The 26,031-nt window shown below is 44.4% G+C and overlaps 1 long non-coding RNA gene across 1 annotated transcript in view; it reads left to right on the plus strand.

Annotated features, from left to right (window-relative positions):
• The first annotated feature begins 616 nt into the window (after window positions 1-616).
• Window positions 617-26,031, plus strand: part of LOC135454690 (uncharacterized) — a 36,014-nt gene continuing 10,599 nt past the window's right edge. Inside the window, exon 1 of the long non-coding RNA XR_010442173.1 lies at window positions 617-924. This is a non-coding gene — a long non-coding RNA (uncharacterized LOC135454690). The remainder of the gene's footprint in view (window positions 925-26,031) is intronic.

Raw genomic sequence — 26,031 nt, forward strand, 5'->3', positions numbered from 1 at the left:
GTGAAAATAAATACTGAGAAGCCAGAGGAAAGGAAAAAAGTGCATCATTGTCACAAATCATGTTAGAGCTGAGGCTAGAGGCTGCACTCTGGCTTTTTGGCAATCCTTCCTACCAGGGCACTGTAAGTCTAAGTATTGTTATTTCTTGTGGAGGATCCATGCTGCTGGGAAAAAAGAGGACTAGCTTTGGGTAGAACAGCTACTTTCTATTATTTTCTTTGAGGATTAAAGTGGGCAACTTTCTTTTGATTACTGATAATAATTATGGCTATAACTACTTACATGTTAAAATATGCAATCCTAGATCAAATGACAGAAACGGCAAATGGAGTTCTTCTGTGGCTTGACTGGAATGAACTCAAATGTTAACTTCACAAGTATTCAGCTTACAGACTTCAAAGAGACACACTTTATCCTTACTCTATATTTATTTTCCCCCCAATTTTTTGCATTTAGCTAAAAAGGCTGTTAGAGAAGCAAGGCTTGAGGGAGGATTGCAGTTGGCAAAGATGAAGGAAACAAACGACACTCTCCTGATGCCTGTAGCATCCCCAGGTGCAAAGCATTAATTTAAATTAGAGCTCACAGCTGCACAGAGACAGGAGCAGGAGGCAGCTCATGTTGTGTCCTGGGTGAGAGTGCTTCTGCTGTGATCTGGAGCAGTTCTCAGAGCAGCTCCAGCACTTGGTAAAGGGCTTCTGTACCATCCTGATTTCCAGGCATTTACTAACCCTGAAAATGCAGAACAGCTTCTTTCTAGGATGGAAGAGGTTTCTGTGATGTGGAGGTGAGTGCCAGGATTCAGTACTAGCCAAAGTTACCCTTTTGGGAGGACTCTCCAACAGACTGTTGGGATTCTTGGAACAGCTCTTGAGGATCACAGACAAGGGATGGGAACAGTACTGGGCCCATGAAGCCCTAAAGGTTAGTCTTCACTGCAGTATTGGCTCACACCTTGTGTGCTGTCCCCAGCACAAGCTCCTCTCACACAGGAGGACTCCACACAGTCCTGTTATCCACAGGGTTGGGTCCAGAAGGAGCTGCTGGTGTTTGGTTAATGCACCTTCAAACCACTAACACCTCCCCTGTAATCTTGACTCAAGGGGACTCCATTTGAGCCCTTCCTCTTTGAGTGTGATGGAAAATTCTCCAGTGGGTGACTGGAAAGGATTCAGTGGAGCAGCTCAGCAATGCCCAGAGTTTGTGTTTGTCATGCGAGCAAATTTCAGATTCAGTAGCTGGAATGTTATTAAGTGATGTAACTGCTCAAACTTATGGCTCAGGGGTAGTAATCTGAGGACGAGCTAATTAACTGTGCCATGCAGCTGAGGTACTCTTTTTGAAATCTTCCTTGAACTCAAGAGTAATGTACACTGACAACCTTGCAGCTCTTTTAAAAGGCATGTTCCTGTTCTTTGGATGATGAGTAGATGTTGTACAAGGAAGACTCTCCCAATACATGGGATTTGTAAGATGTGCTAGTGGTCTGTGGGCGTCATCCATATCTAATTGTGGGATGGAGTTGCACTCAGTGTGACAAACTTGCTGGGAGAAGTGGAGGAGAGGAGTGGGAGTCCCAGGGTGGAGATGCTGCTAACACCCAGCAATAACCGGTTACCCTGCTTGGCAACCCCCATGCTGGTCTAGGTAAATGGAAATGACTTCATTATTTGTTTGTCCCTTGTCCTAGTGCCTTTTATTTTTAAGCCTGCATAACGCAAACCACAGCCCCTGGGGAGCTTAACGAGGGTCTAAGTGGCACCACCGTTCCCTGCTAACAATGGGCTTTTGTTGTTCACACTTTCCCTATCAGAGTGTCCCGGAGGAACGTCCTTGCTTAGGAGACTATATTGTGATGTTATGACCTCAGAGAGGGGTGGGAGAGGAAGGGAGGGTTCAGGTGTATCTTTAACTTACTTGAATAACTTTCTTCTAGTTGTGTTTTCTTCCCACCAGGATCTTTAATGACTGCTCGGAGGGGGCTGGCTCTGAGCTATAAATACAGGCGCGTTATCACCCGGCTGTATTGTGTGCGAGTGCTAATTTCTGTGCTGGGCTTGAACTTGTTGACTTCTGCGGTCGCTGTCAGGAAATGTTGGGTGGGAAAGGATTAAAGAGCCTATTGATGTGACTCGGAATCTCGGGCCAGGAAGGCTGCTTGTATCATCTTAGATCTAGGGACGGTGGTGTTGATACCCAGCCTGGGCTTTTTTTATAGAGTCGCTTTAGTCAGCTCCCTGTTCCTCCCTCCCACCTCCCCCATGGCGAGCACACTGACTCCGGCACTCCAGGCTGGAGTCTCCAAGGAGGAAGTAGACCCTGTAGGCGAATTTCCTGGTATTATGCCATTTTAACAACCTCTCTCTTGATTTAGGTGTTGCAGGCTGGCTAAGAATATTCCTTGACACTTGAAAGGGACCTTTATTGTTTTCTTAATTTGTGAAGAATTACCTTTTTTTTTTTTTTTTGTCTCTCCAAACTTTTCTTTGTAGGGTCAGACTGGAGCCATGTTATTGTTGTTAAATTTAGATCTGAGACTATATTAAGTCCTCTGGCAGTCTGCCCCAGCGCTTTCACTTCTTAAAACAGGAAGGCAGGCCTTGGCCTACTTGTGCTCATGTACTTAAAAAGGGTGAGAAGACGACTTTTTACACTGCTGGGAAATAAATATAAAAGTGCACTGTGTATATACAACCACTGTCCTGCTGGAGCCAAGAGACAATTTCAAAGGTTGAAACTCTTTAGGCCTCATGTTCTGAACAGGAATTAGGTACATAGTGCCTTTTTGGAAAGTTTGTCCCCAAAACAATTCTGGCACATGAAAAAGTCTTGTTCTGTGTGGTATGGAGGGCAGCAGATCCAGCAGTGCTGGCTGTTGGGATGTAATGGAGAGTGCCATTGGTGCAGTGAGGCTGGTTCCCAGGGCTTGCAGCTCCTGCCTGCATTTGGAGAAGAGCTCTTCCAAAGCCTTGTGCAGGGTCTCATTGGAGAGGTTGGTGCCTAAAATGTAACCTCCTAAATTATGTTTGCGCGTCTCAGAGAAGGAAACCTGGCTTCTAAGATTCCCAAGATTCCTGTGGAAGGCAGAGAGGGGGAATGCTCAACACTTCAGGAATAATGACTCACTCAGATTTTGAAGTCTGGCATCTGGGTTTGGAAACTGCCTCTCAGCATTCAGTGTGAAAACAGATTAGAGTATCTGTCCATGTTTGTAAAGAGCAACGTGAAATATTAATCCCTAAACCAAAAAAATGATGGGAAAGGGAGAAAGCATGACTACATTAATAACTTTAAATTTTCCTGTTTAATTATAACCTTTCTCAGCATTTTTAAGCAGACTTGATTGACTCCTGCTTTTTATAGGGATGGCCCAGCCAGAAGGAACGGAAATATTGCAGCACCTGCAGTTTGTTCTTTTAACAAACTGTGGCTGAATGCACACAGATGGCCCCGTGGGCTGGAGGGCTGTGCTCCCCTCAAGTTTTGATTCTTTCCCTGTGCCATTTCTGTAGCTAATCCTTCCTATCAGCAGACAGCTAGGAGCCAGCAGCCCATTGAAAAGGGAACCAGACTGAGGACAGGCTGCTGAGAGGAGTAGAAAAACTGTTCCTTTGAGGACTCTATAGATTTTAGGGTTTTTTTCCCTGTGTAAAAGCATTCTTATGCTGATATATATGATGGGGGTAGGGGGCCACAAACTGCGATAAAATACCTCTGAGCTTCACCAAGGCTCTTTCTACCTTTTCATAATTCAGGAGTCTGTCAATCAGAGCCCCAAAGGAGAGGAGGATGTGTGAGTCTGTGTGGGAGGGCTGGGGGCAGCAGAGACAGCAAATACCACTGTCCTCCAGACTGCTGCCAGTCCTGATTCTCAGGATATTACTGCATATGGATAGGCAAGAGCAAGTGACCCCCTCTGTGGGAATTAAAAGAAATTAATTAAATTCTTGAATTCATGGTAGGTGCAGGCTGCTCCTGGAAGGGTTCAGGTGCTGCCTGTGGGTCCCAGTTCAGTGCAGGGGCTGGGCACTGTGTGTTCAGTGACACACTTGTGCATGTGCAGGGCTGAATCATTTGCTTTATCATCAGAGAGAAGCTCAGCATGAGCTTCTGCAGCACATGGAAAAAGTTGCTCAGATAAGGATTGTCCTTTACTGTCTTTTACTATCTTTGAAGCTGGCTGCACAAAACTGAAATTGAAAGCTCTTGGGCCCCACCTCTTTATCTCAGCTTTTCCAGTTTTATGTCCGGTGAAACACTGAAGAGGAAGAATTCCTGAAGTGGGCAGTCAGTTCAGACAAGGGATGTTTAAGCAGGCCAAGGCTTAGTAAGAAGGCAGCAAGGTCTGGAGGATTGCTGGAATTTTGCAGTAATAATGAAACTTTGAAGATAAAGTAGCTCAAGGCTCGGGCTGAAATACCATTCCTTCTCTTCTAGGAAGGCTTATAGCAAGGGATGATGTGGAAAGATGATTTAAAATTTATATTCTCCCATTTTCCAAAGGAAAACCTTATAATGTTGCTCAATCTGATTGGTTTTTGCTTTTGCATGAGTGCTGTTTTGTTTTTGCTCCTTCATATCAATGCATCATTCCTTAGTTTCACACAATTCTTCACCCAAAAAGAAAACTTCAGTGCCAGAGCTGAGTTTTTTCCTTGGACCAGTCCTGCCTGCTCTTATCTTCTGGCTCCTGCAGCAGGGCTAACAATAAGCCAGGACTCAGAATTCTTTCTTTGCACAATCTCCCTGACAAACACTTAGATGAGTAACAAGAAAACCTGAAAGGGTGTAAAAGGCTCAGGCTTTCTGATCCTCTGAATCTTCAGAGAGATAAATTCAGGTTTGTTTTAACTGGGCTAATTTTGGAATTGTATTACTCAGGGAGGCTGCAGGGGGAGGTGACTGTGTGGAAAGGTTATTTCTGTTTGTCACAGGATCTAAATTCCCCAGATCTATTTTCTAGGGATTTTCCTTCTTTATCTTGTGTTTCTCCTGGCCCTAAATTCCCCTACTGCCTAACTGGCTGCTGCCTTCTGTCTCAGCACCGTGGGATGCTCTGGAATGACATGCAGCCTGTGTTACTGTCATTATCTTGGCCTGAAGCCTGCAAGCTTGTGAGGCAGAGCAGTCAGTTATTTAGTGCCTTCCTCCCAGAGATGGGAGAGCTAGAATCTCTGATCAGTCTTTTCTGGTACCTCTTGGATCGTCCTAATGTGGTGCTTTCCTGTTTAACCCATGGCCTGCTCCTGTATTGTCCCAGCACTGGTGTCTCTGCCCCTGTACACAGCTCTTAAACCCCAGTTTTTGCCTCTCAGCTCCTTTGCTGTTTGTGTGTCACTCCCCTGACAGGGCCATGGTACTTTGCTGCAGTTTGCAGAGCAAGGTGTTGCAATTTTGTGATTGAGTTGGTGTCCAAACAAACTATAAATTAATTGCTTTTGGAGCCAGGCCTGTGGATGTTGCCTGAGCAAATAGGCTCTGACTCCGTCTGCTGGAGCACACCTGTCTCCTCAAACACAGGGGTTTGCTCTCTGTGGAGCCCTGGTGCCTTATCCGTGTCCCTTCCCCGGAACAGCCAGGTGGCTCCTGGCTGCCGAGCCTTTACAGCCCCGCTGCATCCCCGGCAGGCACCAGGCCCGTTATCAGCGGGGCCGGGCTGGCCCGTTCCGCAGAGGAAGGAAGGTAGAGTCACAGATACTGAGACACGGGAGAAAAGCCCAGATCAGTGGACAAGATGTCTGAGGCATATGATGCTTATCTGCTGCAGTGGGTGGAGGAGGAAAGGGCATCCCTTATCTCTTCTCTAGTTCCCAGCGCACTCTGGCTGCTTAAGGAGGCTCACTGGAGTCTTCCCACATTCCTGTACCTTCGGGTTCCTGCTGGACAGGAAACGGCTGCTGCTCCAACACCCATTACATCTCAGCTGGTAGTGTCATTTACAGTCGAATTCCCAGGATCCCAAAGAGTTTGGGGTGGAGTGGGTGGGAGTGGGGTGGAGGGGCCGCTTGGTCAGTGAAAATACCTCTCTGGGAAAACAACAAAAACATTGAAACTTGCCTAATTTCTTGAGCAGTTGGTGAAGTTGGCCTGTGATACTGAGGCACTTCAGGAAATCAAACTGACCCTTTGGAAAGAATTGGAAAGTTATAATGCATGTAAGGCTTAAATAGTACAAAAAGGTAATCTCTGTTCAACATTACAGGATGGGGCTGACCATTCTATTATTGTTTTATGTCTGAAGGAAATGTGGAAATACATAAGCATTCATCAGGGAGATTTCTATTTGTCCAGATGCTCCTGTGCAGCTGTTTGGGTAGGAAGATATTGAAAGCTGCAGAATTAATGAAAACAGAGATACAGGTGCTACTTGCAGTGAGAGAACCCAGCATGGCTTGTGGTCTCTGACCACAACTCCTGACCTTAAAGGAACCTTACAGCTCATCCCATTCCAGCCCCCTGCCATGGCAGAGACACCTTCCAGCACCCCTGGTTGCTCCAAGCCATGCCCAACCTGGCTTTGAGCACTTCCAGGGATGGAGAAGCCACAGCTTCTCTGTGCCAGGGTTTGTTCTCCACGTCTCTTGGTTTGTATGTGTGTGTGAGTTCAGTCTGATTCAGCAGAGCCATGACATGATAACTTGTGTTTTGACATCATTATCATACATTTAAAATTTCATTTCTTTTGAATCAGTTCTGGAGGACTTCATAGATAACGATATTCCTACAACTTGTGCAGTGCTACCTTCTGCCTGCTGCCACTCAAACCTGTTAGGGGTAGATCTATCATCAAGGCAGTACTAGTGCACAACTACAATCCCATTGAGGTATTTAATCTGGGATGAATGTGGGGAACAGGCTGTCCATACCTATCTCCACTGTGATCTTCAACAAACCTTCCACTGTTGTTCCTCTGTTTCCATTGCTGTCCTTTGCACCTCACTGTGGGTTTGTGGAAGACCCAGAACTTTGCTTGGAACTCTATTGTTGTTATGAAACAGTTTCATTGTCGTTGCCATTTAGATGAGTGAAAATTCTAAACAAAAGATGTGGAGAGAAACAGATACAAATCCTGTGAACTTCTGTAATTGGATGCCTGGTTCTGCCTGTATCAGGGAAAACCTATCTCTGTGAGGGAGATTGGCATCTCTGTGTTGTTCATCCTGCACGTGGATATAATTAACATTCTATTGCACTGATGCCCTCCGGGTGACCTTGGTGAGGTTCCAGTGCTGGACTCGCCTGACTATTGTCTGACACTGGTTTACATCTTCAAATACGTCCTTCCTTCCTGTGCTCAGGAGAAGCTACTGGGGCCAAGTGTGTGGCTCCTCCTGTTTCATTGGCATCTTGGTCTTCGTGGAAATTCCAAAATGACACAGAATTCCTTTTCCAGGCCCATTTTCCTACCTTAGTTCCTCAATATCTTTAAATTGCTGACCTCTCTCACACCTACCTTCTGTCACATCCACTACTTGATTCACACCTTGTCATGTAGACTCCGGTCAGCGTGATTTTGGCCAGAGTCTTACTTTTACCGGTGTTGGGTAAGCCTGGATTCAGGTCTGTAGGGAAGGTAAAAGATTCAAAAGCTCCTCAAACAGAGATCATGTGAAAAACCCAGTCTGTGTGGTTGTCAGGGTTTGTGTGTGTGTGTGTGTGTGAACTGAGAGAGCTCTTTGGAAGAGCATCTTTTCCACTGTCTTTTGTGCATAAGTGCTCTCTTTCTTTAGAAGGAGTTGCCAGGTGGAGATGGCAAAGAGGTGGGAGTATAAATAAAGGACACAATCCTGCCTTCGTTTATGTCCCTGTTTGTGACTTAATGTTACCTGGATGTTGCAGACTGGAGTCAGGGCCTGCCATTAGGGTATTGGAAGTACCAGACCTATTGACAAAACAATAGAACTGTATCAAAATCACCCTCAAAGGAAAATTAATCTCATTCAAAATAAGCATTTTTCTAGAAGGTATCTCCTTCCTTCAAATATCTTTGTTGAAAAGCAAATTTTAAAGCATGGAGTAAAATCTTCAAGCTTTCAGTTTGGGGTTTCCCACTCCCTGGTTGAACATACTGTGTAGCATTTGTGATGTGTGTTATTTTTGCAGCTCTCTCCCCAGGGAAGTGCATCTCTTCTTTTCTGGATGGTGACTTTGCTCTCTGTTGTACCTGTAGTACGTGAGGTTTTGTGGAATGCTTTGCCCAGTTGTTCTGCAGCTGTGTCTGTGTTCAGATAACCCTTTTCCTGTGACATCTGTCCCTGGTGCTGCCCCACCCTGTGCATTCCCTGTGCCCCTGGAGCACCACAGGTCATTCCCTGAGCCTGTAGATGAAAAGCTCTATTTCACAGCTCCTCTGATGAGGGCAAGCTGTGCTCTGGTCTTTCCAAGTGAGGCAACAGTACAATTCCCTTTTTTCCCTTGCTGCTTGTTTGCATGAAAGAAGAGGACCTGAGTGTTTTGGGGGTCCTGTACTTCCCTGTTCAAACAGGCATTGGATGGGCACAATGGTTTGGGAATTGCTGTTGGAGGCAGGAATACAGTCCCCTGCCTGGCTGAGGGTAATTGCTACTGTACTTTGGGCTAGACTGAATGAATGGGTTGCATAAACACCCCTCTGAACTACTCACTTGTCACTCCTACAGCTTTTTCATTTTAGAGACCCAACATTTCATTCTAATTGACAAAGTTTCTATTGCAGACTCCAAACCAGAAGCAAAGCATTCAAAGCAGGGAAAATGCAGGAGGCTCTGGAGGTCATTCATATATCAGAGGGTCTGGACATCATTAATCTGGAAAGAATTCAAAATTTGCCATATGTTTCCTTTGTAAAATGTTTGTAATGATATAACACAAATATATAAATATTGGAAAATTGGCCATTTTCCATGGTATTTAAAATATATTATGTTGTACCATATAAGCTAAATTGCAAAGAAACTGGTCAATTTTCTAAATTATTTCTACATCTTCAGTGCATTTTGATATATACATACCATAGTATGCCTAATAAATATGTATTTATGCTGTATGGTTAGGGAAATGCATACCCATAAATGTGTGTATGTATTATATATATATGTGTATATAAATGGAATATATATAGTTTTTTCTTTTGAGTTCCTTTATTTATTTTCTTAACACACAGCTGACCCTCCAGATGCATGCCAGAAATCCACCGTTGTTTAGCCCTAAATAATGATGTTAATAATGTAAGTTAAAAACCCCTGAATTTTAAAATCAAAAGTCATTGCTGATATGGTTGGAAGCAGCACAGCTCTGCTTGTTCATGTCCTGGGCCAGGACATGAACACTTCCTGGCCCAGGCCACGAACACTGTCAGTTCCCAGCTTTTTCAATATGACTTCTGGAGATTTAGCAAGTAGAATATCAGTCTTCAGGCATTTGGAGACCCATCTGTGAAAGAAAAGTGTTCAAGTTGTGCCTCCAAATTGTGTTTTCCTTTTGTGCCTCTGCCCCTCCTTCCAGCCTTCCAGTTCTGAGGAGACTCCAGTGGATTTCTGATCAACTCTAACAGTAGGAAACTCAGTAGGCTGATCCCATCCTGCCAACATGAGGGCATTTTAGCACTAAATTAGTTTTAATCTAAGATATTAGAAGGGGGATTAGAATTAGCCTTTAACTAAGTGGTGTATGTTTTTCATACTGCAAATTTATGTAGAAGCCCTTGTATTTACTGGGCAAAGCATTTTCAGTTTTGCTGAACCACTTTTGTGGGGAAAAAATGGATTCAGCATAACCCCAGAAGAAGCAGTTGGGCACTGACCAGGCTCGCCAGGGGTTGGTCATGGCTCCAAGGCTGCCAGAGCTCCAGGAATATTTGAACAATGCTCTCAGGGACAGGGTACCATTATTGGATGTCTGCTTGTGGGGCCAGAGGTTGGACTGGATGATCCTTGTGTGTCCCTCCCAGCTCAGGATATTCCACAATGCTATAACAAATTGCTAAATTGCAATATCCACCCTTGCTTCACTTTGTCTGTCTGTGAGTGCAGACATGTACTAGAAGGAAGAGAGACCTGGGAGATATTTTACACTTGTAGAAAGGAGGTGGTGAGTGTGTGAGTAAGTGTGGCTATACGGATGGACCTCTTGTAATTTTGATGGGCAAAGGGTCTGTTGTTAAACTTCAAGGGGAGTTCCAGACACTGATCAAGGACAGGCTGTGTCTCTAAATTTCCCTTCTGACCTGTTCCTCCTGACTCGTTAATCCATGATAATTTAAATTTATGTCCTGTGCCTTCAAAAATTATTTTCAGCCCCTGTTCTTTGGGCATCTTGTGCCATCTGCCATGTGAAATGTTTCAGCTTGATTTCATTTGGTGGAACATTCCTTTTCCTGTTCCACCCTCGCTCCCTGGCAAGTGACCTGCCCCAGCAGCACAGGCAGCAGCACGTTTTTACGTGTCTGCTGTTCTCTCCCTGCCTGGGAGAAGCTGGGGAGCTGCAGATCCGTGGCACTGCTCCGGTAGCGTGTTGGCAGGCACATGAAGCAGATTCTCCAGTCACCCTTAACGCCAACAATGAGATTTATTATCTCCATTGCTCTTAGGGAAATTAGCCCAGGGAATTAATTTATGGTGTTTTGAAATGCTGTTGTCTTATCGAGTGACTGCTTGCTTATAGCCAAACTCCCTGTTACCTTTGGTCACAGAGATTGCGTGTTTAATGTGAGCTTTAACGGGAGCAATTAAAAGGGCACAAGTGAACACAGTCACACTCCGGGCCGTTTATGGCATTTGATCCTTGTACAGCAGGAATGACCCCTTCCAACTCACCTTCTCTCTCAACATTGTATCTGGGAAGGGAGATAAATTCACAGTTAATAAAGATAAGGCTGGAAAACTCCCTTTGTGAACTTGTGAATAGCTCACAAGTTGCAGTTCAGTTTGTAACAGCAGGATGCAGCAGTATCTTGTAATTCCATGAGCTAGAAGGAACTACTGCCGAGGGAACGGGAATTGGGAAATGAGAATATCTTGCTTTCACTGTACTGGACAGTAAGATTTCAAGGGTTAAAATCCTGCATAAGCATACTATTGATTAAGTCCTTTCATTTCCCATGGTACACACTGCAATCTTTTGTGATTCTTCAGCATTTCTAGAGTAATGGTGCTCTTGGCAGGGATGGCTCTTGTGGGTACAGTGCTTATCCAAGCATCCACAATGGTGTTGAAGATGGAGTGGTGACTCTTGCCCTTCTGTCTCCTACATTATTTATATTTGTATTATCATTAATTAATGATTTATGGAGCCCATTTTGAAAACCATGAGCCCATTTAGGGCAGTATAAAGAATTGTAGATGTAAAACATGCACACACAGAGGTGCTTGCCCTGTGCACAGAGGCAGCCACCTTTGGGACAGAAACTGGCAGGAGTTACAAAAATGTACAAAAACTATTTAGCCAGAGGGCAGAGCCCTGTATCCCAAGAGCTGGAGAAGGATAACTAGAATGTAATTATTCTGAATTGTATTTTAACATCAGCTTCTCTTGCAAGTTGCCTGTTTTAATTTGAGTCCGTCTTTGCTAGACAAAGCAGCACAACCTCAAGTGGATATTCCCCCTTGAGGGAGTTCCATCTCCAGTACCTGGCCCAGATGTTGAGAGGGTTATTTTATCATGGTAATGGAGATACATGTGCAAGATACAGTGCTTTTCTCATATGAAATTAGACACCCCCAGTTAAACAGCTGTCTGGGGTTTTGTATCAAACCACACATCTAGGAGTCCCCAAAGGGCTTGTTTTCCCACAGTTCCTGCAATGTCTCTCAGTGTTTTTCTCCTTTCATCTCAACTCACACGTACAGTTCTTTGGTTGGAAAGATGCTCCCGGAGCTCCTCTTGAACTTCCATTGTCTTTTAATCATAGCTGGTTGGCTCTGTTTTATATGCCAAGTCTGTCTTTTTGAGGATTTTGTGTTTTGTGATTTGATATCTAACTTCAACGCCATCACTGTCATGTGATGGTGTTAAAGTTACATATCAAATCCAGCTGATGCTCAAAAATGTATGATGTGAAAAACTCTGAGGAGGTCAAGTGACTGTGGCCACTTGTTTTTCTTCCAAACAGGCTGTATCTCTGTTGTTTTGGAGCTGGACAAAATGTCCTGGGCAGTCTTTTCCCCATAAACATAAACATTGAGGTCATCATGTATTGGGCATGAGGATAAACATCCTTGCTTGTATTTAAATGTCCATCTTCCTCTCTCAATCAGATAGTGGAGTGACAATTGTGTGGGGGGGCTTTTTTGTTTATTTTGATTTTGTGTTGTGGAGCACTCATACGAGCTTGGCTTGTGATGGAATATCTCAATTGCTGGCATATCACATACAGGTTACATCAGTGCAGCTGAAAGCTCTCTCTGTAGTTATGCCACACAGGTTTACCTCCATGCCCATAAAACCACATCCACCAGGGACCTCATCAATGCAAATACACTCAAGAGCAGCTAATGAGGATTTTAATTTAGCTTTAAATGCCTTTGGTGCTGGGTAGGCCTTTACAGCACCAGGCGGGGAAATCTCCGAAGCTCTGGTGGCTTTCACCATAAATGTCACTGCACTGTATTTATTGTTTGTTTTAGCTGCGTTTCTAATGACCAAAAAGCTCATTTCTCAGATTACACCAATGCTGTGTGTTACTTCCCAGCACCTTGGTTTGTTTAAACACAGTGCAAAATGCAGGAGTTGTCCAGAAATAATTTTCCCTTATGGGACCAAACGTGTGAGTGGGGGAGAACTGACAAAACATCTCCGGAAAGACTCTGAGGGAGAACCTGGGAAGGTCCTAACTTCACTGGGTGACAGGATTTTATGGAGGTGTGTGCTGAAGTGTTACAGATACCTGTGATCCTCTATCAGCATGGATCCTTGGAAGGACTTTCCCCAGGGTTACTCGATAAAGAACATTTTGCCGTATGTAGTTGAGCCAAACTTGTAAGATTAAGGTTTGTCTTGCCAATGTTTTATAACTGCCCAGACGTTTGCAGGCAACGATTACTTATTAATGCTGCTGTTATATTGAGTGTCACCTTTCCTTCTAATTCCTTCAATCCTCAGTGAGTCATTACAGACTTCAGAGCTGACTTCAACCTTTCTCGAGGCCTGTGTTTGCCAGACCCTATCAATGGGAGATTTATTGCCCTGAGGTGGTATTTTCCAGCCTTGGTCCAGAACCGGTCTCGTTTACGACAGGGTAGGGGCAGAGTTTTCAGAGGCTCACAGTCTTGGTGCTTGTTTGAGGTTTGAGGCACCTGTCTTAGGGTGTTACATGCTCCCACTATGAGGTAGTTCTGGTGCTGCTCCTCCTCCTCTTCTTTTTCCCTTTACTTTTTTTGATTTTCTCTCACCTGACACTTTCTCTCGCAAACTTTCAAGAGTCCCTTTTGCACCATCTTTTCCAGCTGATCTCCTACCCTTGGAGCGCCTGGAAATTCCAGCTTTTCTTCACCTATTCTGCCTCTGCAGTCGACTCCTTCCTCAGCCTCTCTCTTTTCACTTTCCTTACAGTCCCAAGTTTTTATAACCCCATTTGTCCTGCACAGCAAATTTATGTCTGGTCATATTCTGGGAGCTAGCAAAAAACCAATCTGAGTCACCAGCTGGCTGTGATTTAAGGGCACAGTATCTTATGTGATACATAACTTCTTTAAATCTAAGGGAGAAAACTAAGACCCCCAAATCCCTTTTACCCAGACACTGAGATGCTGGGCTGTACCATCCCATGTCAATGCTCAGTCCTACAGTAGGAGGACACAAAGTTTTGGGCAAAGAGACCTGATGAACTGCTTGAAAAACAGTTCTTTTCTCTATTTCTCCAAATGGTTTAGGATTTGTAGTGCAAGCTTCTAGGAGTCTATTTGCACAGCTGGAAACCTGCTGTAGCCAGCATGATTCCTCCATTTATAATGTTCTACTGCCTGACACGTTTGGTAGCTTTGGTGAGGTGCCTCTCAGATCTCAACCAGGGCCTGGCCTTGCTGTCAAAACCACACCATCCCTTCAGCTCTGTGGCCAGCCTCAGCAGAGACCAAGGATTAACTTTGCATAAGCTTGAAGTACAGACAAAATGAGGTGAAAATCCTTCTTCTGGCTTTTCTTAACAGAGTTTGCAACACCTGCCTTCCCCAGGTGACAGGATTAAGTGTTCAGTAAACATGAGAAATATCCTTCTGTGTATACATTCAGGCACTATTAAAAGCCCACTACTATGAACCTGTGCTCCAAATTCCAGCTTTCTCAGCAGTTTAGGGCCTGGCTCCTACACCCGAGACACTTCACTGCTTGACAGCTGCTCTGTGGCCTATATACAAAATGAGTCTGAAATCTCAATTTGATCATTCCAGGACTTGCAAGTGCATCACAGAATCACTCTCACAGCTTGACAGCCTGGAAGGACATGCTGTAGATCTGGAGTTGGATTAATTCCTCTTGGAGTTTTGGAAACAGGCCTGCAACGCCAAGCAGAGGTGGAGAACCAGAGACTTGGCGGGGAAAGCTTTGCCTTTCCAGGGATGTATGTTGTGTTTGAAGCCTGAAATGAAAGCAACTTTTTCCAGCCCTTTAAAACTTGAAGAAATCTGTCCCTCTGTTCCACCTTCTACCATGAAATAGTTTCCTTCCTAACACCTGTTTGAGGCTGACGCAGAAGTCTCTGTGTTGGCCTGTCCAGGGAGACAGGGTGAGCTGGCAGGAGCCACCCCACAATACCTCAGCAGTTAACACTTCAGCTCACAGTGAAAGCAGCTGCTCTGCTCCACGCCTCATAAAGCCCTGAACAAACTTTTACACATTTGTGCTGAGAGAAGGGATAGATACTCCTTATCCGCTTCCCCGCCAGTGCACAGCACAGCCCGGCAATTCCGGCAGGCCGTGGTTATCAGGTGAGCAATGAGGAGGAGTGTGAATGGAGATAGGGGCTGGGCTGGGCACTGTGGCAATGAGCAGGTTATTGCAGCTCGGCTGGCGCCGGCGGGGCTGGCGCGGGTGGCTCGGTGGCCTGCGAGGGAGGGCCATGCTCAGATGGCTCCTCACCCGCTCAGTGATGAGTAAACACCCAACGTGACATCCGGAGCCAGCCCTTGCTGTCACCTGCCCTCCTTTATGGGGGAAGGTGAACTTTCACCTTGCCTCAGTTTGCCAGGTCTTCCTTTTTTATTGGCCCTGTCAAAACCAAAGCAAGGGAAGAGTTATTCAGAAGTGTTCATCTTCACAGCCTGTGCATCCCCCCCAAAGTATTTCCATTGTGATTCCCAAGCAGTTCAGGAGCATCTGTCTGTGTGCTGGCTTTTCAAGGCTCTGTGCAGAAATTCACTGTCCTGCTCACAGACCAGCACTCCTCTGAAAACCAGAACCTGTGCTACCAGATTTGTCTCCCTTGACAATTCAGCTTCAAGTCTAGGCTGTCTTTGCCACTCCAGCTGTTCAAACTGTGGTTCTAAGTCAAGTGAAGTGTCTTGCAGTACAATAATCATGGGGACATGAGAAACAAGGGGCTGTAATATATCAAGTTGTTGTGTTCCACTTTTTTCATGTGTTGTGATATCAAGAAGTGCAGAGGGTTAATGGCAGGTCTGGAAGCAGAATTGGGTTGTTTGATCTTGTGGGAATATATCTAAAGATCATCATTAGATGACTGAATTCTCAGTTTCTTTGACAACCTTTTCTTGAAAGTCATCTCTTTTCAATTAAAACACCACACTTTAGATTTTTAATGCTAATTAAAGATGGCAATTTTACAGTTTCAGGAACCATCTTTTAATACTGTCAACTGATACATGTTCAGAATTAAGTTTATGGAGAAGATTGAAATAAAGAAGGAATTGTCCTCAGAAAGGAATGAAGAATCTTGTAGCAGTGATGAAGTGAGAGATGTTCAGACAGAAGGGCCATGGGGGTATGATCTGAGCCCCTGGAAATGCAAAACCTTCTTGTGCAATCTGGGAAAGCCTGACTCTCGTTCTGACCAGCAATCAGAGCATTTCTTCATCCCAGGGGTGTTACTGTGTGACAATACTGTAGGAGACAGAAATCCCAGATGATTCAAAAGGAAAAGCAATGCTTAACTCGGACACCAATGGCCCTTCCTCTTGTTGTAGGAGGTGCTTTACTAAATGGGGTTTCTAAATATACTTTCTGATTTCTCTGTAGGCTCTAGATAATCTTTGTTCTCAGGAATTCTGCATAGATCTGAGATACTGAGTTCTGACAATCTTCAGTAACTAGCAATGCTCCATTAGCTAATTGCTCAGTGACAGTGACCTTTCTGGGTAAGTCCACATGACAACCACATAAATGCCACCCTACTGCTTCCTGATTAACTTTATAAACTATTTGCTGTATAGCTTTAGTCCTCAGCTAACAGCACCTTTGGCTTCATGTGACTTTGAGTGTCAGGGCCAGTCCAGGAGATAGGCTTTGCTTGTTTGGAGTCCACAGGGAAGGTCAGCCTCCTTTACAGGAAATACCTGAGGAATTTCTCTGAGGAACCCAATCAACACCACATGGATGGCTGTTCCAGCAGTGGCGTGTTCTTGGAGACCCTGCCCATGACCTGGCAATGGAGGAGTTTTTCTGTGTGTAGATATGAGATCAAAGAGTGATGAGCAGAAGAGGAAATACAGGGTGGACCAATTGGTCTTGGCCAGAGCTGTGTTGCTTTGCTGGCTTGGTATTGTGTCAGGAACAGGGTGGCCTAAGGCAAGAGAACAGAGGTGCCTGGCAGTGTGTGAGCTATGCTGCTCCTCTGGTACAAGCAGGTCCAATTCTCAGGAGCTTTCATTAGGCAGGCAGTGCTGTGAAGGGCTCTCCAGTGTCTAACACTCACCCCCTACCCTTCATGCATCTGTGATCTGGAGTGATAAGAGTTTCCCATATTGGGAGATACTAGCCTAGTATCTAATCATGGGTCTTTTGGGAGACAATATAAAGACAATTATAACTGGTCCATCCTTCCTCCCCCATGTGGGTACCCAAGGCATCAGAAGAGTTCAAAGTCCTGTGCTTAAATGCACATAGCAATGGCCTAAGTAGTGTAAAATTAATTTAATCAAACTAGACCTGGTTGTGAGGGTAGTTGATGCTCCAGGTGTTTGAAGTGTTTTCCTTCCTCTTTAAACCATTGTGTTTTCCTTTTAACAGCATCTCGAATAAACCTCTGCTACTTTTTTTATTTTCTTGCTATTTTTATTTTTGCTCTGCTTGGGACTCCACTTAAGACAGCTGATTTATGCCTAGGCCAAATATGCAACCTGTGGGATAACATCTCCAAGGTTTGATATCATTCTCTCCTGTAACCTAGTTAAAGATACAGGGCTATATTGTGGAGTCATGATTTAACCCACCAGCTGGGTGAGAGTTTAAACACCATTTAGTGCCTCAGCCCTTTGCTTCTGATCTGGAGATAACAAGGAGGTTAAATAACTGCAGCCAATCTGGATGGAGATCACAACCATGCCTTATGTGGGTGTGGCCCATAAACTTTTATGATAGTCTTGGATATTACTGAGATGTTTGTGGCTATCTTGTCTTGGATCTTCAAGGATCTGCCTTTCATAGGGAGAAACAGAGTTACAAGTGGTTGTATTGCAAAAGCCCTTAATAATACTGAGTATATGCAGAGGGTTGATGGTAGCTGTGGGCTTTGCTTTTGGATCTATGGAGGTTTCAGTAGAGGCAGGAGGAAAATCAATCTGACACCTTTAGAAGAAAAAAAGTTCTCCCTGTTTCTGGTCTCACACTGCTTGTTATCACACAGGTTGTGACATTCTGGTCACTATGCCAACCCCCAGAGAATCCATCTCTCAGGTGACAAATCCCAAGGAAGAATTAAGGATGCAGATTGCAAAACCTGAAGCAAGTTTAGCTTCAGAAAGTATTGAATCAGAATGAACTTAGAGGGAGTGGGGAAAAGAGCAGCTAAGCAGAGATTTTGGTGAGGAAAGAAAGAGAACAGTTTAACAGAGCCATTTTCCTGTTGTTTCTCTTTTGATATCTTCCACTTCTGCTGTTTTAGGACCCCTCTCTAGTCTAGTCTTGTTCAAGTTCCTGTGAAGGGCAGTTTTGTCTGCCCAGTGTAAAGCATGGTTAAAGTCCTGACAGCCAGACTTTTTAGACTGCTTAAATAGATGTTTCCTTCTCACCCTATGGCAAAAGAAGCTGTTGGTGCCATCATAAAGGCTGGTTGGGAGTAGATGTCATCCCAGTGACAGAAAAGCATTGTTGATCACACTGGGGCCTTTTTCCATATTTTTGGATGTGTCCTATGTCTGGCATTTGCACGGAGCAGAGGTTGCCTCAGTGGATTGTGCCTGTGTTTCCTTGCACGCTTGTGCAGTGTTGCTCCACACTCAGCACTCAGAGTTGTTTTGAATTTGGTGACAGTTGATTTATGGTGAGATGTAGAATGGTGTAACCAAGGGCAGCACAGGCTCTAGGATATGAGTCTGGTGCTGTTCCCTCTGAAGTTAGGAATAATAATCCTGATGACTGGTTGAAAAAAAGCCCGCAACTGTTCTGCCACCCCAGAGCCTTCTCCTTCTGGCAACATTTCTGTGGAATTCAGTGCAGAGAAACTATGTTCTCTATCTCTTTGCCCTTTTATTCCCCTGGGTTCTTTCTCTTTTACTTCCTATGCCTCATTTGTTCCACTGTTCTGAATCATAAATAGTTCTGGTAGTAAAACACATCTACTGGGGGTTGTATGGGCTGTTCTTGCAGTTCTTGTTCCTTTGATGTATTCTTTGAATCCGTTATGTCTTATTTGGATCCTGAAGAAATGTGACAAGACAAGTAATGCAGCTGGTATTTTAGCATCCTACTTGGAGCACTTGAGAGCAGTCTGGTAATATTCTCAGTGTCGGTGAGTTATTTTCACATGGATAATGCAGTGTCTTCACTGCTCCAAAGGATCTGAACTCTAACATCAACTCAGATTTTGGGTGAAGAACACTTGAATCTCTGTCCCTGAATTTGTTTGGATGTCTGGTCCTGGGGTCTTGTGTTGCTGCCTGGCTTTCCAATGCTGCTGGGAGAAGTGAAAATAAATGTTACCGCATTGCCCCGAGGAAGTTCAACTGCCTTGCACCAGAGATGGCCCAAGGTTTTAGTCACAGTTTATAAAGCCTTACACTTGATTGATTTTTGGGTAAGATCAGTGCAGTATAGGGCTCCCATTCTGCTGCAGCCTTTGCTGCAAAACCTAAGTTTCAGCCCCTTAATTCAGTTGAAGCAGCCATGCTGAATATCTTGCTGGACTTTACCCATAATTTTCAGATTCATGCTTATTGCCCATGATACTTCGGGTGTCACAGCCTCTCTAGGGATGCAGTTGGTGAGGCAGGATGGACCTGCAGTCATGATTCTGTTAGTGGTGCCCTTGGGAACAATGTGGCATTGTCACACTGCCACAGATAAGTGACATATTGTGGCAGAGCAGTAGGAGAGGTCTGACTTACCTGAGCCTCATCTTCTGCTGGTCTAAAGCCATTAGAGCTAAGAAGATTAAATCAGATATTCAGTGGTGATACTCCTGATGTTTTGAAATGTTTCTGCAGATTTAACAGGAATGCAGTGAGCAAGCTTTTCAGTTCAAGGCTAATAGATAAATATGTAGATAACCTAGGGAAATAAATGGGCAATTTTCTTTCTCCAAGACTTTTAAAAAAATCCCTCTGTCAAATACTTTAGCAAGAACATAAATAAGAGATAAATGACAGGAACGTGAATCCACACTGTAGTTTTTGCACTTGGCATGTTTATGCTTTGCCCTCTTTCTGTGTATGTCCTTGCTGCTGCTGTACAATGCCATGCTGAATAGCACAGTTGACATTATTTTCAGTGTTTTAAGGTGCAGCTCTTACTGCTGAGGTGACAGAGGGATTCATACAGTCAGAGTCTATTCTTACCTGTGGAAAGCTCTCTGAATTGCAGCCATCAGCTGCCCATACAAACTTGGGTAAGTGTGGGCAAATGTCTCTTCAGTGGCTTAAATCACACCACAATGTGAAGTTACTACAATAGCAACTAGAAGCCATAACAAAGATCAAGTCCTTGTTTTATGCATCTAGAACAAGTGATGGCCTCAAGAATGGAAAAATCACATTTTAAAAAGAGATAGGTAATATTCTTGCTGCCATTTCACAGATGGGAAACCTGAAGATCAGTGAGTTGTGTGCTTGATGTCACAGGGACAGAGCTGAAATTGGTCTGCACGTCCAGTTTAAGGCCTTAATGCCATGTATTTCTCCTCTTCCTGGCTTATTCCTTCTTGGAACTGCTGGTGCCTTACACACCACTCTAGCTTAGCCCAGGCTATCTCTCATTTGACTCTTTCTGACAGAATACTGTGTGCTGCTTTTAAAAGCCTCCCAGGCTTGGAGCCTTTGGAAGCTCATCCCTCCTGGAGGCTGGCAGTGACAGCTCTGCTGGTTCCTAGTGGCACTGCTTGGGAGTGTTGCAAAGGGATGCAAACAGGGTGTAACTGATCTGAAGCGAGGGCATGTTCATGTGATTTACATGCTGGGGGCCAGAGGAAAAGGGCTGCAGTCAGTATTCCCACTCCCTTGTGTCTCTTACTGCCCACTTCCCTTCTGTCCCCTCTGTTGGGACATCAGAGGCAGCTTCTTGTTGTCGATAGTTGCTTACTGAAATGGGATGGACAGGATTTTCCCTCAGGGCAGAAAGACTTTAGCAGGAAAGGTGGAATTTTAAGGGTTCTGGACTGCAAAAAAAAAATTTAAAAGAAAGAAAAAGAAAAGCCAAAAAATTCCTATGTGAGTGACTGAGAAATCTGGTTAGAGAAGGCATGCTCTGGGCTGGGGAGATTCTTCATGTTCTTCTGAAATCACATTTCCTTGGAGACCAGGGCAGAAACTGTGACATTGAATTTCATTTTCCTTTACATTTGTATACCAAAAATAAACCCTGCCTAAGTCATTCAGTGTCTTTTTGATGGTTTAGAAGCAGTCAGGATGGCAACAGCTACTGGTCAGAATTGTCAGAATCAAGCCTCATTATCACAGCTTGCAGTACTTGACCTGGTGCTCTGGCCAGGAGGAGACATTCAATAGGGTGCCATATTCCCTTTGAGTTAAGATCTTGCATATGGAATTTGTGCATCCTAGAAAGATGCTCTTCCTACTCACAGATATTATCAGGGAAATACTGGAACTAAGGGAAAGTGGATGGGAAGCTGGGCACCTCCAGTTTTCTGTTCTGAAGGCCTTAAGGGGTAATCAGAGTTACAGAGACTATTCCCCCTCTGTGGGAGAGGGTTCAAATGAATGAAGGATGTGGTTTTGAGAGGAGCTCCACACCTGTGTTTTTACAGATAGAAAAGCTGCATGATTTGCAGCGTGGCTTAGTTTTAGCCTTGTGTTCATGGTGAATTCCTGCCTTGCCTCCTTTCTTCCCTGCCTTCTTTCATCCTCTGTCCATCCCCTCTTGCTGAATCTGGTCAAGACCCAAGATCACATCTTGGTACGTGTCCTTCAAAATGTTTGTCCATTTTTTCCACTGAAATCAGATTAGTTACCAAGTGTTCACTGAGAACTACAGTTTATCCTTCAGATGTGCTTAGCCCTCTAAATCAGGAGGGAAAGTTTGAAAATGCTTGGATGAAGGCAGAACAGATGTCACAAAACTTTGGACTTTCATATATAAATCTTTTATCAAGGTCTTCAGAGCTGTCCACATGTAATCAGATCTTGTGGATTTGAGAATCCTGACTATTTCTGTGGGAAAATTCTTCATTTTCTATGCACACTAGGTTTTCAGCAGCACAAAAAGAAGCTAGAAATATATTGTTTTAAAAATACTGGCATATCTAGATTTTTATCAAGTCTCCATAAAAAGAAGAGGGTTTGGCCTAAAAACTGTATACAGAGAAGATAAATCTTATGTCAGTGCACAGCTTAAGAAATGTCATTATTTTTAGCCAAACATACAAATACCTGCCTTTTAATTTTTATGTGTTTGTTTTGGTTGTTTTCTTTTTACATCAAAAAATAAACTATAGACAAGCATAGGAAACAATAAATCTGGGTGTGTCAGTAGTAAATGCTCTAACAAGTTCCCATTGCATAGTGGTATGAAATTCCTCTGGGAGCATATATTTTTATATACATGTCAGAGGTCTAAAAATACGTTACTGGAATAAACCATAGTGTTAGAAAAGAGGAAGAGGACTTCCCAATTTGTTTTATTGTTCTGTTTTGCAAATGACAATTTGTAGTCTAAATGGGAAAATATTTTTTTTTCAAAACCTGTGACAGAAAATGATACAGATTAGACTGAGTTAAGTGAAACTAAGATTGTGGGACTGTTCCATAAGGAAATGCATTGTGTTCCTCTGGAAATGACTGCTGTTCTTTCCATCTGAAATGACTGCTGGTCTTTCCATCTTTAGCCAGAGCTGTGTCAAACCCAGCAGTCCCAAGGGTTGTTTTCCCTTCAGTACAGGCAGGAGATGATGGATCATGGAATGGTTTGGGCTCTGCTCTACCAGCATTTCTTGGGTGATTGTGCCTGAAAGGGTGAGACAGGGTCCAAACTTTGAGTGAGATAATGTGGATGTTCAGCCCTTTGTACCTCTGGCTTTGGGAGCCTTTTCAGAGGTGCTACACATAGTGCTGCTCCCACAGTCTGGGAGTGGGGTTCAGAGTCTGGGAAACAGGAGGTGCTGTGCTGCCTTTACAGCTGTCAGGGCCCAGTGTCCCACCATATGTCACCAGAGTAGCTGGAGCCACATCAGCCCCACTCAGGAGCACTGGCCACAGGTCCTGAGCTTTGGGAAGTCCCTGTGTCCCTCCTGGTTTTGTGCAGAGGGATGGTCCTGGCTTGCCTGTGCTAAGGTTCCGATCCCAGGGAGGGCAGTATGTGTGAAACATGGCTGCTGGGATGGGATGTGGGCAAGGGCACAGCAGCTCCTTGCTCTGCTTTGAGTGGAAAACAGGAAATGTGCAGGGTGGTGCCTCCTGTCCATGCCAGACTTAGGGCAAGCGGCTCCTTTATTCACACTAACTCTAACCTTGCCTTTGATATTTATCTTTCTTTGAGCTGGAGCAGTGTTGGGAGTCTCCATTTGGAAAAGGAGTTTGTTGGGGGGACGAGTACACATCCTCACATGTGGGTGCACACACACCTTCACTCACAGACACACAGCCCTCACTGATGTCAGGAGAAATGGCCAGTCCTCTGCTCCTCTGCAAAACTGCTCTTTATCAGCTGTGGATGAATGGAAAACTGGTTTGGAAACAGATTGTCTGTCTTATTTATAATGGCCTAATCAGACATTTCAAGAGAGCCTTTTACCTGTGTTTTCTAATCAGAACATGCCACCAAGTCTGTTTGCTTATCTCTTAAACCTCTGCTGTCCAAACAGAACACGTGGTATCTTTGCAATGGCAAAGTTGAAGTCCTCAAGCCCTGTCATCAGAGGGAGAGCTCTGGAAGATGCAGAAAATAATGGTGTTGTTGTGCTGCAGTCCAGCAGCTGGGAGTGCTGGGGCTGCCCTCGTTGAGAGTGGGTCTGGCTCCTCTCTTAGGTAGCACTGGCCTGCAGGAGATGGGGTGTGCAGTGCTGGGTGACCCCAGCTTATCCTGAGCAGCTCAGAGGCAAATGATGTGAGACTGTGAGACTTGTGTACCCTGGGGTACAGCAGGAAATGTTTAGATTAGAAAGAGGAATAGTCACCAACTTCACTGAGCTCAGACCCTGCATTAGGGTGAGCTTGTTGGCGTGGGTGGAGTCAATTCTTTCTAATTTTGTCTGCTTTCTACATATTCTGGCAATGAACCTGCTTTTCAAGAAACTAGACTGGAACAGGCCACGTTGTTTGGGGTTTTTTTTGGTCAAGAAAGACAGTATAAATTGTGTAAGTGAAAAAGAGGCAAGTTCGCAACTACCTTTCAGTTATACACAGCACATGTCTCTGGTGTATAAATAGCATGAAGAGTTAAGCCCTCCTTAGTATTTCTCCTTCTTCTCTTGTACTGTGACTGAGTGATGACTATGGTGACTCCCCTCAAACAAACACCTCTCCCCCCTCCACCCCTGTGCAGAGATTCTTCTCCTTCCCTTTCTTTTTTTGCCAAGATAAACTCTGTGTGTAAATTGGATGAGCATTGAGTACATTAAGGGGGAGGGGGTGGAACAAAAATAAGACCCTAATTAATAGTTTTGTAACTAAGGGAATGAGAGGAGAATAATTCGAGGAATAACAAGAACAGCTTTCAATCTGTTACTTGCTGTGAGTTTGTGCATGTAGTTGTACACTAAAATAATTCCAGCTGTTCTTCCTTCTTTTAATAATGGTTCATTGCTTTCCCGTTGTGGGGCCATATTTGGACAAACATTAACCAGATCAAAGCCTAATGGATAGTTATGATGGCTCTGATTCAGCAAAGCACTTAAGCAGTGTTTCATTGTAACTTCAATGGGACATGCTTTGACTTCAGCAAGATATAAGCGCTGCTCCAGCCAGTGACAGGAGAAATGCCTGTGTGACTTGGCGTGGGTGTGTGTGCTGTGCTTAAAACTCTAAGGTAAAGTGAGTTCCCATTCTAAAGAAGCATAATGGAGCCCTCTTCCTGCAAGGTATCACTGTTGGACTAAGCACACCTTTGCCTTCCTTAATCTTGGCCATTCCCATTGTGGAGTGTTTTAATAACTGTGCTAGAGCCAGAGTCTGTACTAGAGCCAGAGGAGGCTGTGGAAACCAAGAATTCCAGTCAAAGGGAGGAAGGACAGGGAAATACCATGAAGGAAGAATGGGAATGTGCCCATGGGGCAGGGCCTCTGACTGCTGTAACTGCCAGAAGGTTCATCTGTCCCCAGAAACCATCTCTGGCAATGCCTTACTGCAGGTGCTTAGGAAGAGTTTTAAGAAATAGGAGAAATGCTGAATACTCCCTTCCTTGGTGGGACTCAATGTCCTGGGGACATGCTGAGCTGGACACTACACATGGACTGTGATGGTTATTTTCTGCCAGGAACACAGCAAGGATCCCTGCAGCCCTCCTGGTGCTAGAATGATTTCATAGGAGAGAGCTTTACTGTTGAGCAAGACATCAGGAAAAGAGGCTGAAATCCTCCTTTTGATTCCTTCTTGATGGCATAAAATTTTAAGAGTACAATTTTCTTGTCTCATCCAGGCCATTAAAGTGTAATAAATTATAGCAGCTTCTAGGATTTAAGGTACTTTTTTAAGCGGCTGGGCTACATCACCTTGGAAACACTTGGAATTCCCCTTTGTGATTGTCTGGGAGTTATTTATAGAAAGTCCTTACTCTGATCGCAGAGTCTACATCACAGAGCTGCTGATTTGAAGGGGGTGTAGTTTCATTTAGAAGTTTTGCTTGCTGTGTTTGCCATTTCGTGTTTCTGGTTTTTAAGCTGCTGTCATGAGTGAACAGAAGCAGTTTGTGGCACATTGCCACCACACACAGGGCAGGCTTACTTTGCTTGGGCACTCCCTCTGGAACAGCTTCCTGATGGGAGCATCATTATCAGCATGGGCACGTGTATTGGGCCTCTGATAGGCCAGACTGTCCTGAGGTACTGGTGTGAAAGCTGGAGAAAATGGAGACACCTGGGGCAGGAGAGGGAGGGGAATTTAATTTCCTTTGCCCTGACATCGATGTTATTGTAAACTCTCTGAAATGGCACCTTCTGGCTCAGAATTAAGTAGCCATGATGACATGTCTCAGTTTGTCCAGACTGGTTTTCTTGTCCAGTTAAAGTGGGAGAGTCTTACATCTTTAAAGCTTCCTGGCTCCCAGGAGGAAAATGCCAAACTTGTCAGAGAAAACAAACAGTGGCTGTCCCAGCCTGTGTGTGTTCCGATTAACGAATCTATTAGGCTATAAAACCTGGGACCCCCTTTCCTGGAGAAAGAGCATACATTAGGAAGCTGTTGACAGTTCCTAAGTCTGACCCCTTGCACAGAGCTGGGGACCTATCAGCAGCTCTGAGGGGCTGTTTGTTCCAGGAGGTCTCAGAGAAGTTTTTGACGC

Source organism: Zonotrichia leucophrys, chromosome 15 (genome assembly GCF_028769735.1).
Source record: "Zonotrichia leucophrys gambelii isolate GWCS_2022_RI chromosome 15, RI_Zleu_2.0, whole genome shotgun sequence".
Lineage (NCBI taxonomy): Eukaryota > Metazoa > Chordata > Aves > Passeriformes > Passerellidae > Zonotrichia > Zonotrichia leucophrys.